General features: G+C 41.7%; 1 protein-coding gene across 1 annotated transcript in view; it reads right to left on the reverse strand.

Annotated features, from left to right (window-relative positions):
* Positions 1-14,831, reverse strand: part of LOC122816264 (arf-GAP with SH3 domain, ANK repeat and PH domain-containing protein 2-like) — a 1,594,524-nt gene that overhangs the window by 1,257,317 nt on the left and 322,376 nt on the right. The window lies entirely within an intron of this gene.

Below are 14,831 nucleotides of genomic sequence, written 5' to 3' on the forward strand. Positions count from 1 at the left end.
AACCACAAGTAAAACTAGTCATTGTTTAATGCAAACGACCAAGTGCTTTAAAATATTTAAAGGCAACCAACAAAGATATTCATATTACATTGATCACAAAAAAACAAACCATTACTTTATGTCTTGTTTTCAAATTTAGGAAAACAAGACGTAAAGTAATGTATTTAAGGGTATGACATTAAAATTATTTTTTTATAAATGTAATTTAGAATCTACTCAAGTAAGAATGGCTTGTACAAGGTTACAATACCATTATTATTTACTACATTATTTTGTTTGGCCTTGAATTAATTTTTTTGATGGTTTGTTTTTTTGTGATCAACATAATATGAATATCTTTGATGGTTGCCTTTAAATATTTTAGTTAAGTTTTTTAAATTGAAATCAGTACAATGATATGATTGGTTGCATGTGACGTTTTGAATGCTTTTTAAGTGCAACTAAATTGCTGTTCAAAATGACTCTGATGAAACTTATTGAACAGAAGGTTAGTTGTTTAATGCATTGAACAGTGACCAGTTTTACGCGTGGTTGTGATTTTTTTTTTTTTTTAAAACAGTTTATTGGTTTTTGCCTGTTGGCAGTCTTAGAAGTTTTGTTATAATCACATTATACTCTGCACTTATCTAGCCCATAATTGAGTATAACAACCCATTTGACATGTACCGTACTAAGCACCTGCAGCAATGAGAGAGACCTCAGAGGTTTCTAACAAGGAAGATCAAAGGGCTCCAGCATGTACCTTACACAGACCAACTACAGTCCATGTCACTATACTCTGTATCCTATAGACTTCTTAGGGGAGACTTGCACCTGGCCTACAGAGCAATCCAAGACTTGAACCTAGTGAACTCGTTGCATATCTGTAAAACGGGACATGGGTTACCCCCATTCCAGGAATCTAAATACGGCCTGCAACTTGAACAGAACATGCTGGAGGGACAGATTTATCTCCCAGCGACTGCTGCATCTTTGGAACAAGCTACCAAATTCATGTGAAACAGAGCACCTCTATAACACTGTTCAAGAGGAACCTTTATGAGTGGATGAGGCACCATAAATTCTTACCAAGGATAGAGCTCACAAGACTCTGGGACATGGACAGTCATCACTAAATGCAATCTTGGGTATTGACTAGCATTTCTATGGTATTACACTGGGATTAAATTGCTAGGCTTAAAATGGCCTCCAGTTCGATAGCCTAGTAATCTCCTAAGATCCTATGAACGTATGCTCGTTTTCAATGTAGATTGAAACACATCCACCTTTAGTCCCTGTCTGTGCAGTTGCTGATCTGTGTGTCTGGAAGGAATTGAAGCCTCTCAGTGTCACTGCTGAGGTACTTTCTGTGGCTGTATGCCATGTCTCAGCAGCTGCACAGATATCTACATTCTCCAACGTGAGGAGAGCTTGGAAGGCATGGACCTGCATGTTTAAACTTCTGGTATTGAGCAGCAACACCTTTAGACTTCCGTTGGTTAATTTTGCTGTGTTGGAAAGTTTGTGGACAAAGTTTTAGCAATGCTTGAAAGTCTACAGGGTGGCAGGTGCAGACAGTCCTTGGTAAAGCAACTGGTTTGTTAACCATATCCTCCCACGCTGACAAATACTGTATCCCCTTAGAATGACACCAGAAACCATGCGTGACTCAGCTGCATACCTCGCACTTATGTGCTCATGAGTTCTATAGTGTATACACACTGCTCAGCAGAGCCAAGTGTCTGTCAAGCACACTATCACCCAACCACAAGATGGCAGTACAGTATAGTGCACAGTCATCTCTTCCTGACCAGGAATCTGTCAATCATTCTCAAGTACCCCACCCCCAACAATCAGCAACTCCAGTGCCCAGATTGCTAATTAATACCAGATCATTTGTGAAACAGTGGGGACTTTACCCTTCCATGTCACAGGGCCAGCAAACGTATGCATGACCATTTCTACTTAATTGTCTGGTAGCCAACTGGTATTATCTATTGATCCCTTACAAATACAACCTAAGCCACAAAAAAAAAAAAAAAAAAAAAAAACAGGATAAATGTTAGCACATGTGTATGTGGGCTGTGACACCCGTGCCCTGGCCCAGCAATCAAGGAGCCTCAGTCCTCACCACTAACACCAGAGAGGGCATCTGATATGAGGAAAAGATAACTAATACACACAATAAAGCGCAATTTCCCTTAAGAGGACACAGAGATCACAGTCAGTCCAGGGGCTGGTTGCTCCCTTGCTCTCCAGGTCCCCAAGACTCCCCATTGGCACAGTTATAGGGTCCAGATCTCAGCCTAGTGGGCAAGCTAAAACCTCTAGCACCCTCTCTGTCCAACTAGTGCTTCGTGTCCCTGCCCAAGTAGCTGACACACTTTGAGAAGAGTTTATACAACCACACAGACACTCCTGGGGAAGGTTGGCACAAGTTATTCAGCTGTGCCCCTTTTACCCAAACTATACGGTAGCACCACTTGCCACCACCCACTAATATTTGTCAGCTACTCAAAGGCCCTTAAAAGGGTGTCCAATTATTACTGTGCAATATTATTATCCAATTGGTAGTATGACTACACAGTCAAGGCTTATTGGAGTGACTTGGTACAGGATACTTGTATACAAGTAATGTACTCTTAGAGTTTAACTTCTCTACACAAAACAGCCACAGTTAAAAGGGTTGAAAATATTTAATAATAAATTACTAAAACCACAAGACAATACTTTCTACTACACAATGCTAGTCAAGAGTTCAGAGATCACACAGAAATACTTAAAATAATTCAGTAGTACAGTTGTGACATCACAGAAAACACTAAGTCTAATATTTCTAGTGCCTAACTATTTCTAAAAGAAAACACAAGTCTAAGACAACTTCCATATGAGCAAGATAGTGCTGTGAGTTGGATAGTCAAGACAAAAATGTTTAATAATCTCTGGTTCTCTCTGTTTAAATTGAAATTGCAGTTCTGATAAATATTACGTCATTCTTTTACATTTTCCTGGTTTTCCAAGGCTAACAGATACTACACGATTGTTATCTTGCACCTGCAGGAAACTACATCAATAAAAGACATTCCATATGTAAACTCTAGTAATTATTCCTCAACTTAAAACAGGCAGGATGCTTCACTCCAGACTCGACTCTAACTTCAAAGGGACAGACATGAAATAATTTTAATTCCAAAGGACAGACAAAAAATGCTCGACTTAGCTTTCTTTACAGCAGATGGCATATTCTTTCATTTAAGAAAACAAGTCTGTAGTTCAACATTCATATTCACAATCTATAAAATTCTATCTGGCTAGGCTGGCAGCCTTCACATGGGTGTGTGATATGTGCATGTGCATATAGACAGAATTTATTAAATCAAACCCACCAGAACACTTCTGGAACATAAGAGGAAACGTGAGTAAACAGATACCAGCCCAATCATTGAGGAGAACATAAAACTACAAAATGGCAATGACTGGAGGGTTGGTGAAGAACTATGGGGCTCTGGAGTGCTGGGCCAAAACCTTATCAATGAGACAATTATGCTTACCCAAGTAAACCAAGAGAATGTTAAATTTTGCTTAGTTTTTTTAGGTCAGTTCTGAAAAGTACAGCATACTTTCATCAGCTATAGTCATCATGGGCCTTGTTTTCATAACAAGAAAGTGATTTTTTTTTGTTGTTAAGTAATATACCCTCAAAAAACGATTTAACTATAAAGACAGTAACTCAAAACATTAAAATGTTCAGGCCTGAAAATAGGAAGGTCGATCCAAAATAGGGACAGTTGAGAATTCAGTTCTCATTACACGAACACATTCATATATATGTGTAGTTACAGAAACATGGTTTCAGTGCAATGAAAGCACCACCTCTAGTGCTTGGTGGAGTGCCCATCACACATCTACAGAACTACTGGTGATTGTAGTAACTGTGGGAGAGCATCAGTATTTCTCAAGAATATCTTTGCCTTATGGCAGATTCCTCAAGACACGACATTTGAACTCTACATGCCCAAATCACCATAAAATAGTAAAATTACCACTTCATAGCTAACTTTAGAACACCATCTATGTCCCCTCCTGAACAGGGCAGCAGGATAGATATATTAGCTGAAATCCCCTCTAAACCCAACACTTTTCTACTAGGAAACTATCCATTAATAAAATGGTTAACCTATACTGCCAATGGTTAGCATGCTCAACACTTCCTAGACATTACAAATGCTAACACTCTTTTACAAACAGACATCCGACTGGGAACCTGTGGTGCAGCGGTTAGCGTTGTCACCTCACAGCAAGAGGTTCTCCCGTTCGATTCTCAGCTGGAGCGCCTTCTGTTTGATTCTCGGCTAGAGAGCCTTGTGTGTGGAGTCGGCATGTTCTTCCCCGCAGTCAAGTGCTATGTAAAGACATGCAGTTAGGTGCGTGTGCGAATGGGTGTGCCTTCTTTGAAGGTTGGGCGTCAGGCTGGCAACTCAGCACCATAGAAATCCACTGACGATCATTAGCAGATCGGAGCTCTGTTGTGGCGACCCCTGACCGGGAAAAGCCGAAAGAATAAGACTGGGAACCCTAATCGCTTTGATCTAGTTCTCACAAATATGGTCACTTCTTGCACATCTCCATACATTCCATTATGCCTTGTTAAATCAGACTTTTCCCTTTAAAACTGGTGACACTTACCTTGTAAATACCTCTGTCTTCTAAGACTTCTCAAAATAAAACTTCTTCAGTTGTCTGACCACCTAAACAAACTCACCTTTACGCCTCTCCTGATATATTCCATTGCTAAAGCTGCCGTCTATACCTCTAAATTAGACTCCCACATAAATAGTTGTGTTGATAAGGTGGTCTCTATATACAGCACGTACAATGAGAACTGTAAAAACAGACCCCTACGATGGATACCCACACAAATAAATTACATAACAAGAGAAAGAAACTGCTTAATGCTTTCAAGAGGTCTTATTCTACTTGCCTTCACAGCACACAAACAAACCAGTAACGAGCTTAAGTGAACCATCTTCAAAGAAACATACAGTAAAACTCAACATCAAGGTTTCCAAGACCTTCTGTATTGTGCCCCGAATAGCTTTTCCCAGTAGTCCCTTCCTTCCCCACAAGAACCAATGCTGGTTTCATACGAGTCAATATGGTAGTGCAGGTTACTAAGATTTCCATGTATAGTCTGAAATGTCAAAGACTTTTTTTTGAGTTTGGAACCCACTGAGAAGTGTGCTAGTGACACAAGCACACGGTACTGAGCTCTGCAAGGAGTATAAACAAACATCTGCGTGTTCGACAATGCCAATATGGTTGAAGAACAACATGGTACCTTGTCACATTTGAAATACATAGCTGGTTAAGTGCATGACCAAGTGCTTGAATATGTATGCCCATAAGGTACACACTGAGCAAAATAGGCTTCCCTTGAATATATGTTAAGAGGAAATGCGAGACTAAGTGGAGTTTTGGAAGGAGAAGCAGACTGTCCTGACTTGTTAAAACCTAACTGGCACAGTGTACTGCATGTACAAAAAGGAAAATGGATACTGAGAAAGCATACAGACTGATATTAACTTTGTAGAAGAGGAGATCTGGGAATCCAGGGATTATATATACTGGTGCAGTTTACTTGGGGTAAGTGTTATGGTAGGTCAGCAACCAAAAAAAAAAGAGCTGTATTGTTTTAAGTTTGACCAGTTTTTACTAACCTTAACTTCTCAGTGACTATAGCTGCAGTTTTCAGATGCCATAAAGGAGTGTAAAAAACAAACACGTGGGTGCAAGATGCACTTTCTGACAGGTCTAAATATTTTTTTGAAGATGATATGCAACTGCTCACCAGTGACAAGTCAGCAATGGCTAGATTGCAAAAGGTTTCATGGCTGCAGAACACAAGCGGAAGAGAATGGACAAACTGGCCCCTAGAGGGTGGCAGGTAAGTATGAAAATGATTGTAGAGAGCAAGATGGTTTAGAGGACAGAGTAAGACGAAGTGTGTATCCTGCATCTGGTTTTCACTCACTGGAGATAGTTTCAGATCCTTCACAAACACTTCACATCAAGTAACTTAAAAAGGATGGAATCACTCAACTGTGAAGTCCAGTTAAAAACAGGACTTTTACTGGGAAGCACCCTCTCACCCCACCCCCTGCTATGAGTGTATATATTTCATTCCAAGAACATACCATCTTGGGAAAAGGTGAAACTCTTGTGATATGGCAATCTCAACCTTGTCAAAGCTTCCACATTACACAGTGACTGACAGGTCACTCATGGGGCATCAGTAGACCGTGTGCTAGCTCACTACAGAATTGGAATTTCCTGGGATTCAACTCCCTACCAGAAGTGAAGTCACAGGCATTATCCATTCCTAGCTTCATGGCAAAAGGGGTATTTGCCCTCCCTGCTTGTTTAAATACCAAAATCACAGCTAGGACTGTTGGTGTGGATGACTATTACTACTGGAGGGAGACCAGAAATACTTGCAATGTGTGCAGGATTTTACCTCAGGGATTAATGTAGAATCTGGACTCTTGCCTGCAAAATGCACCACTCATCCTAATTCACAGATTTCCAAGGTGACAGCAACAGCTGAGGTGGGTGCTAGAATGGCTGTGCCCAGAGTCATGTTGGGTTTGTGCGTCCATCAATGGAGATGCTTCCCACAGGATATGGAAATTTCAACAGAAAGACAAAATGTGAAAGTCCACTGCAGTACCGGCCTATAAAATCAGTCTCTGAGAAATGTGTGCATCACAGTAACAATAAGGCCCAAAGGCCTTGTGGCTGAGTGGAACCAGAACAGTTTATCCTCAATGAACTTAAAAGATCTGTATTAGAAATGAGCCTTATGAATGTGTGCATCTAATGGAAACCATCAGGGATTTCACTCTGTTCATTATAATATCCGAGGACTGGAATAATGGAAGAGAGACTCCCACGTTACAGCAAGAATGTCCAATATTTATTTATTCCTTATTGATCATGTTGGAGGGTCTGGTCCTTGGACCCTTTTCACTCACAACCCGGGTGCAGAAAAAAGGTACTCTGGTACAAGCAATAGTTTCAAATACAGGATTTCAAAGATTACACAAGTACACTGTTATAGTATTAGGATATACACAAAATTTGATTACACATCATCTGCACAGGGTAAAATTTTGTTTTTCAAACTATCTAAAACATTTCGAAGTATTAAGGGATCCATGCAAGCTCAGCAATACCTGCACAGAAAGGTTTCTAAAGGAAAGAGATCGGAGTCAGGAAGTGAAAGAAGTACTGTGAGAACTGAAGACAGTAGAAAGTTATAAAAAAGCATAAAATGAAGAGGAAGCGTTTAATTATTGGAGTGGGTACAGACATTGATTGGAGTAGAAGGCATTCGTGTAATACTACTACTGCAAAAGTAAAATGAATTACAGGTTACATTTTATGAACTGTTAGTTCAGGCTTATGTGCGAATACAGGTAACAAGATGGATTATAGCTGGGAGATATAAATTATTTTCTGTCTGTAAAAAATATGCATTTTTTAGAACCGCCATTCATTTCTTCCCTGTACTGTAAGTACTCGATAAATTGCCAGAGCTGTGCTGGGGGAGGACTTCAATAAAAAGGGACTAATTTACTGAAGGACATTTCACCTGTGGCAAGACCAGAAAGGGGACAGACTTCAGTTATGGCTAGAAGGTGACCAGCTAAGTGCAAAAATATCCTGAAACCTTGCAGCCTCTAGTTCACTGAAACTATGGACGTGCACTTGCTGGATGCATAGAGGCAGGGTAAGTCCAACTAGAAACAGACAAAACTGTTAATGACTGGCTACTACCCAAAAATAAACTTCTAGGACTCCCTGGGCATTTTAATGTGGAGGTAAGGATTTTCTGAAAGACGAGGATGGACGAACTGTGCCATGCCCATTCAGAAGGGCACATCTGTTATGAAATGATTTAGGCCACTCAGAGTATGGGTCTTAAATACTTAGTTTTGTTTGTAATAAAAATATTGTCAGTAAAAACTGAGCCCTTTCTGACACTGATGGCCCACTTTTGAGCTATGTTTCATAGGTAGGTACTAGACTATCGGCCCTAGGGCCTATACAAGCCTAGCCATAAAGACTCCCTGGCTTCAGTTACCCAAAAAATTTATTTTCCTGTGCCCCTTCAAGCAGAGCCACAGAAAAGACCCCCGGGATAAATTTCCTATTTCCCATCCAACTGGCCAGATTTTTCTTAAGAGCCAATGAGGTGCTCTGTTTGACATGAACAGGCAGAGGCAGCTTGTTCCAGAGTATAGGAAGTCTCTGGGACAGGAACCTATCCCTCCAGCAAGCTCTGTTTATTGTGGTGACGAGGTTTAGGTCCCTGGAGCGTGTGGCCCAAAGGGATTGGGAATTTTTTTTTTTTTTTTTTTTTTTTTTTTTTTAAGTGTACCATGTCCAACAGCTCTGGGTTTGACATGGCTTTGTATGTTAGGCAGAGATCGCCTCTGAGTAGGCGATATGCGATGGAGTACAGCTGGAGTTTCTTAAAACGGTCTGCATAGGGCATCTGTTTGAGCTCGGTGATCCTCTTTGTGAGGTATTTCTGTGGTCTTTCCAGTTGCTGCAATTGTCTTGTGAGGTGCATCCCAAATGGGGCATTGTACTCTCCAATAGGTCTAATGAGGGCTGAGTAGAGGGGGACAATGACCTCTTTTTTCTGGATGAGAAACCTTCTGTGATGAGGTGTGCCACATTGGATTTCCTGACTACTGTGGCAATGTAGTTACCAAAGGAGAGCCTACTGTCCACCTGTGTTCCTAGGTCTCATAGCACACTTTTGGTGTTGAGTGGACTACCCCCTATGTGGTAGTTCGCTGGCACAGGGTTTTTCCCAAAGGGGATGACTATGCATTTTTTAGCACTGCACTTGAGGCCATGGCTTTGACACCAGGCATCTGTTTCAGCGAGGTCCTTTTATAGAATGTCCACATCATTAGGCGATTCAGTAATGGCTCCCAGTTTGCAGTCATCTACGAATTTTGTTAGCCATAAGCCCTCTCTGTTGGCCTGGACTTCAGAGAAGTAGATGCTGACTGAACCCTGTAGTACTCCACTTGTCACTGATCTGAAGTCGGATTTTCTACTTTCATGGTGTGGGTTCCGTCAGTGAGCCAGTTGGCAACCCATTACGTGACAAAGAGGTTTATGCCCAGTTTTGTGAGTTTATCAAGGATACCAGAGTGGTGGATGGTGTCAAAGGCCTTGGTGAGGTTTAGATGAGCTTTGGTGACTGCTTCAAAGAAGTCAATCAGGTTTAGGAGACATGATCTACCTTTCACAAACCCAAACTGGGTGGGGTCCAGAGTTTGCAGGTTACCCACGTCTTTGTTTATAAGTTCCATGGTGATACGTTCCATGACCTTGCAGATAGATTAGTCAGGCTGAAGAGTCAGTAGTTCCTGGGGTCCGTGGTGGATCCCCCTTTGTGGAGTGGGATTCACCATAGCTGTGTGGCATTCAGTAGGGACAAAGCCTGTAGTAAGGCTATGACTGAACATGGTACTTAGGTGGAGTTCCAATTCATTTTGTAGTTTGTGGAGAACACAGCCTGGGATGTTGTCAGGTCCCATGGATGCTGTATTCTTGGCTTTGGTGAGTTGTGTTTTTCACCTGTCTGTCCGTGATTACAGGGACTCTAGAGATGGGCCCTTTACGGGGTGAGGGGGGGGGTGAAATTTTCACTGAATTTATCTGCCAGGTTGTTGGCAATATCATCTGGTTCTGTATGTTTAGTGCCAATGTGCTGTAACTCAGAGCAGATCTGAGTGTTGGCATGGAGATTCTTTGCATAACTATAGAATGCCTTGTGGTTGTCTTTAGAATCTGTGGAGATTTTGTTCTCGTAACTAGCTTTGGAGGATTTTATGAGGGATCTCTGCTTCTTAATAAGGCTGACAAGGGAGTTTTTCCAAACTCGGGATTTTATTCTTTTTTGCAACAGTTTCTTCCTTCCGCTATAGAGTTTAATGGCAGGGGACCACCAGATTGGCTTCTTTTTTTTTTTGGAGGATAGCATCTTGGTTCTATTTGGGATGGCATGGTCCATGCACTCGTGTATGTGCTCAAACAGTGCATTGATGAAGGATTCAGCAGTCGTTCTACTACTTCCCGTCTGCGTGGGTGTGGTGAAGTTTGCCACTTCTGTCTTAAGAAGCATGAAGTTGGCTTTGGAGAATTTTTTTACGGTGGTTTCCTTAATAGGGGGTGGGGGTGGGATGTGGATGTCTAGGGTGATTAGCTTATGGTCGGGATCTGACCAACAAGGGGCTGTGGAGCAATGGTCACCCATGTTGTAATGACCAGGTCTAGGATATTGCTACCCCTGGTGGGGGTCTGGATAAGTTGATCCAAGGCATTGGAATTTATGAATTCCAAGAAACGTTGAGCAAATGTGTTGGTAGATGAGTAGTTTTCCCAGTTAATGGCGGGGTAGTTGAAGTCTCCCAGTATGATGATGTTGGGTTTTACCTTAATATTTTCCAGTATGTTAAGAAAAGTGGAGTGGGAGTCTTGGTGCATGGTGGGGGATCTGTAGCAAGCTACAATTTGGATTGCAGTCTTGCCCAGTGTCACTGGCACCTCGAGAATTTCGGATGCATTATGTTGGGCAGCTAGCCTGGAGGTGTGGATATCCTTGGTGGAGTATGGACACGCCTCTGCCTCTGGTGTTTCAGTCCAGGTTAGGTGGCCGAAAGGTGTGGTATGAACTGTAGCCTGGTATTGCAGGGGTGCTCTCTGGAGCCTTGAATCAGGTCTCTGTCACTATACAGATGTTGATGTTCTCCATTTTAAGGAGTGCCGCGAGTGAGTGCATTTTGAGGTTTCAACATCTTGCACTGAGTAGCATTACCCTCAGGTTTTGGTTGCTTGTACTTTAACAGTGGTAATTTTGTCATTTGAACCTTGCCTAAAAAAGGCACTATAGGGGTGGCAAGAGCCTTAGCCAGTATACGGAAATCCAGGGGCGACAGGTGCAGGCCAACTCTGGCAAAGCATCGTGGCCTGTCGATCATGTCATCCCAGGCTGACAGATACTTGATCCCCTTAGAATGACACCACAAGTTTAGCCAATTAAGTCAATAATTTTGTCCTTGTACTGACGTATCATTCTGGGTGATGGCAGGATGCTACTTAGGGCTAGGATCATACCTGCCTGGGCTACAAGATCCAAGAGCTCATCCATATCTCTTTTCATGTAGTCCAGGGAGGTATGCTCTGGTCATTCACACCAACATGGACAATGACAGAGTCATATTTGTACATGTAGAGTGACCTGAGTGCATGCGTGATGTGGCAGATGCTGGAACCTGACAGGCAGCTGACAGTAACCTTCTCCTTGTTTAGCCTGGTGAGTGGGACATCAGTGTGCCTTGACTATAGAGTCACCTATGACTAGTGTGCTGGGTATGCTGTTTTGCCTTAGGGGCCAAGGTTGAATGGCACACTGGTTTTGTGAGTTATGTGTCACTTGGGTTGTGTTGGGTGGTGTTGGTTGTTTGCATTTCAGCTTTGGACGTATCTGTTGTTTGGGCAGATTTATATTAAGAAACTCCACAAATGTAGGTGTGCGTTTCATGTTACTATGCGTGGGTGTTGAAAAAAATTTTTTTGAAGAACTCTTCTAATAGGTACAGCATCTGAGAAGGGAAGATTACATGACTGAGGGAGAAATGTGGAGTGGGATTATGTAGCCTCTGGATATTATCCTGACCCATAGACCCACTTGCTCCATGTGATTACCATCTATGCAAACAAGCAGAGGGACAGATTACTCCCCCTGCATCCACAGTGGAACATTTGGGTAAAGACTCGGGGATTCCTCCCAGAAATGTGGTCACAATACCTTTAATTACTCTGCTGATTGCTACTACATTCGGGCTACTGACCATGCTGGAAGATGACATCACCTTACTTGCACCTCCCTGACATTACTCTGTTACCTTGCTGTTGGCTGCACTTGAATCAAAATTGGCATGGATTCGGTTGTATTCTGAAGAATAAGCACTAGCAATCTTCAAATGTGACTAACACTAACAGTCTCAACTTTTTTCTTCATTCTCTATTATTGGTTTCAAAGATGGACAAAACATGAAGGAGTCATCGAAATGGACATTCAAAGATGGCTTTTGGATCTTTGGCAAAATATTTCAGATGTAACCAGGTATGGAGTTGTAATGCTAATACTACACCTGTTGCTTTGGCTGTATCACCAACACTACTGTGAAGAAGGCACGTAGTGATGTTGGCTATAGTCAATAACATGGTGTGCAGTTTCGGCTGTAAGTCCTAGTCTAGTAACCCTTTCTGTGACCACGCCATTTCATCAGTCAGCTCCCTCTGGACTCGCGACATGCGAGAAAAAAAATCATGGCCCTGTTGGAAAACATTAAGGATGTGTAAGCCCTCTTCTCTAGTCTAGCCAATGCATGTAGTACCAGAACCATCTTGACAGCAGCCACTGCAACTGTGGATTCAAGGTGGTGAGTATGTGACAGGTAGGGCCAATCCTTGCAAGTCTGAAGGATACTGTTAGGACTCTTCAAAACAGGTGCTAGGACATCTGGGGTTTCCCATGACACCTTGAATACTACCCAAAATATTTGTCTGCTAGAGAACCACACAAATAGAAGACTGGGTGGATTGGAAGACCTACTACAAAATGCACGGAAGTGAGGCACTGAAGTTGGTGGGACATCTTCCTTTTTCTAAACTCCAATCTGAATGTGGAATGAGAAAGGCTATGGGGAATCTAAGTGTTTCCTCTTACAATTCCACTTATGTACAGAAAGAAGGGATCCGAGGAATAAGAAGAGTCCAGACGTGAAGAGGGATTCTGCTGCTCCAAAAAACATATGAAGTGCTGACATGCCAAGCAAATGAATGTCTCTGCCTTTAGCTAAAGAGATTATAAGTGCCAAGGGGACACTGGGGCAGCTTCTTGGGCCAGTTTGACCAGAACAGACTAGTGAAGCCTAAAATCCAACGAAGTTTAGGCTGCAATGTCCAGCCCTAATGGCCCAACCCTAAGCATCAATTCTGAGTCCAGTAGCCCTTGAGATAGTTACTGAAGGCATTGATACCAAAGTCTAGAAAGGTGAATTCTGGAAAATAAAGTCAATGCCAACAATTTTGGGGCAGGTACCAGTAAGGAGGACCCAAACCCCAGCTATAAGGCTTCCCCGGCATAATCAGTTGCAAGCACATCTATGTAGATGATAATGAGGTCAGTGGCACTAATGTTAAGGCTATAAGCAGTCATGACGTGGAAATCACACCCACGTCAAATGACCAAATGATGCTGGTATCAATTTAAAAATTGTTCTTGACTTGGGTCTTTGCCCCATCCTTTATTTTTAGCTTTGTCCAGAATTCATGAGCAAAACAGTTGAAGTATGAATATGCTAACAGTGTAGCCCTTTGCTGGACAAAAACCTATAACTCATTCAACACAGTTTAAATACATGATCTTTACATGTGACTCAGATGCTCAAAGGCAACAATGCTTAAGTCATCTACAGCCATTGCCACACACAGTTCAGAAGACACCACTTCCTATTTTGAAATTAGCTGTTCTCTTGCCACTGAACAAACGGCCCTTAAAATCATCCTTGCTGGAGCAGACAGTGAAGTTTATGAAAGAGATACCCTTGTGTTGTAAAAAGTTTAACAAAATGGTTGACAGAGCTTTTCTGCCTTAACCTGAAATGCATCATATTGTTAAGTATTTTTCTCAAAAGATCAAATGTGGCCTGATATGCTGAGGAAGCGGTCAAGAGCGATTTAGAGATGAATGAATTAAGAACTCTGCCGCCAAGACAGGCAAACCTTAGGCTGCATTTCAGGAAATATACAATATGTCTAGTAATTGGCATGCTTTGGATATCCCAAAATAAAACTGACCACCATATGAAGACAGGATGTACATTCTCTCAAAACAGGAAACAGTACCAGAAAAAAAGTAATGTATAACATTTATATCAAGCTTGCAGTAGTACTGCTAAAGCAACCACACTAAGAAAAATCAGCAGGTAAGGGCAATGCAGGCTTACAAATGGAAGTAAATGTATGATAACAGAAAACTGCAGTACACATGAAGTGACCATACAAAACAACTTCTCATTTTCCAAGGGTTTGTGTTCATTAACTGTACTTCACAGAAGAAGCCACTTCCTATACTGCTAAGCTAAAAAACACGTATGAAGTGTAAAAGATCAAACTGAATACGTTAACATAAAGCAGTTGGGAATATGTTTTAGAAAAGTCCATGTATGTTTCAAAGTGCAATAATTAAATTATTAATCTCCTTATCAATTCAATTTGTGCAGTCATATACAGACTAACAGAGAAGTGCAAAATCTAGTTTAAAAGAAAAAGGATCCCAAAATTATATGTATTCAAAATGAAAGGCACAGTGTACTGACAACCCAAGCAATATCAAACAGTGGAGGCTGTTGACTTCAAACCGCAGGGGCTGCAGGAAGCAACTGAATGGGCAGAGCCAACTGGAATGGGGTGGGGCTGTATTACTGGTTATGGAATTAAAGATGGGGTCAGTCACATTTCATTCATAGACTGCCTCAGTACCCACTCATTATAGCCTTTTCGCAGTCGTATCTATACCTATCTTTTAAACACACCATAACCAGCCAAGATTCTTGTGGTGTGTGTGTGTGTATGGAGGAAGTAAATGTATTAAGCTAGGAGTTTCAGGCCTACTAGGCCCCAGCAGTCAGAGTGCTAGATGCTCCGAGGTGCATTGTGAAAGCTTTATTATTATCAACATTACTACTATTACTATTATT

The sequence above is a fragment of the Protopterus annectens genome, chromosome 12.part0 (genome assembly GCF_019279795.1).
Source record: "Protopterus annectens isolate FY-2018-M chromosome 12.part0, PAN1.0, whole genome shotgun sequence".
Lineage (NCBI taxonomy): Eukaryota > Metazoa > Chordata > Ceratodontiformes > Protopteridae > Protopterus > Protopterus annectens.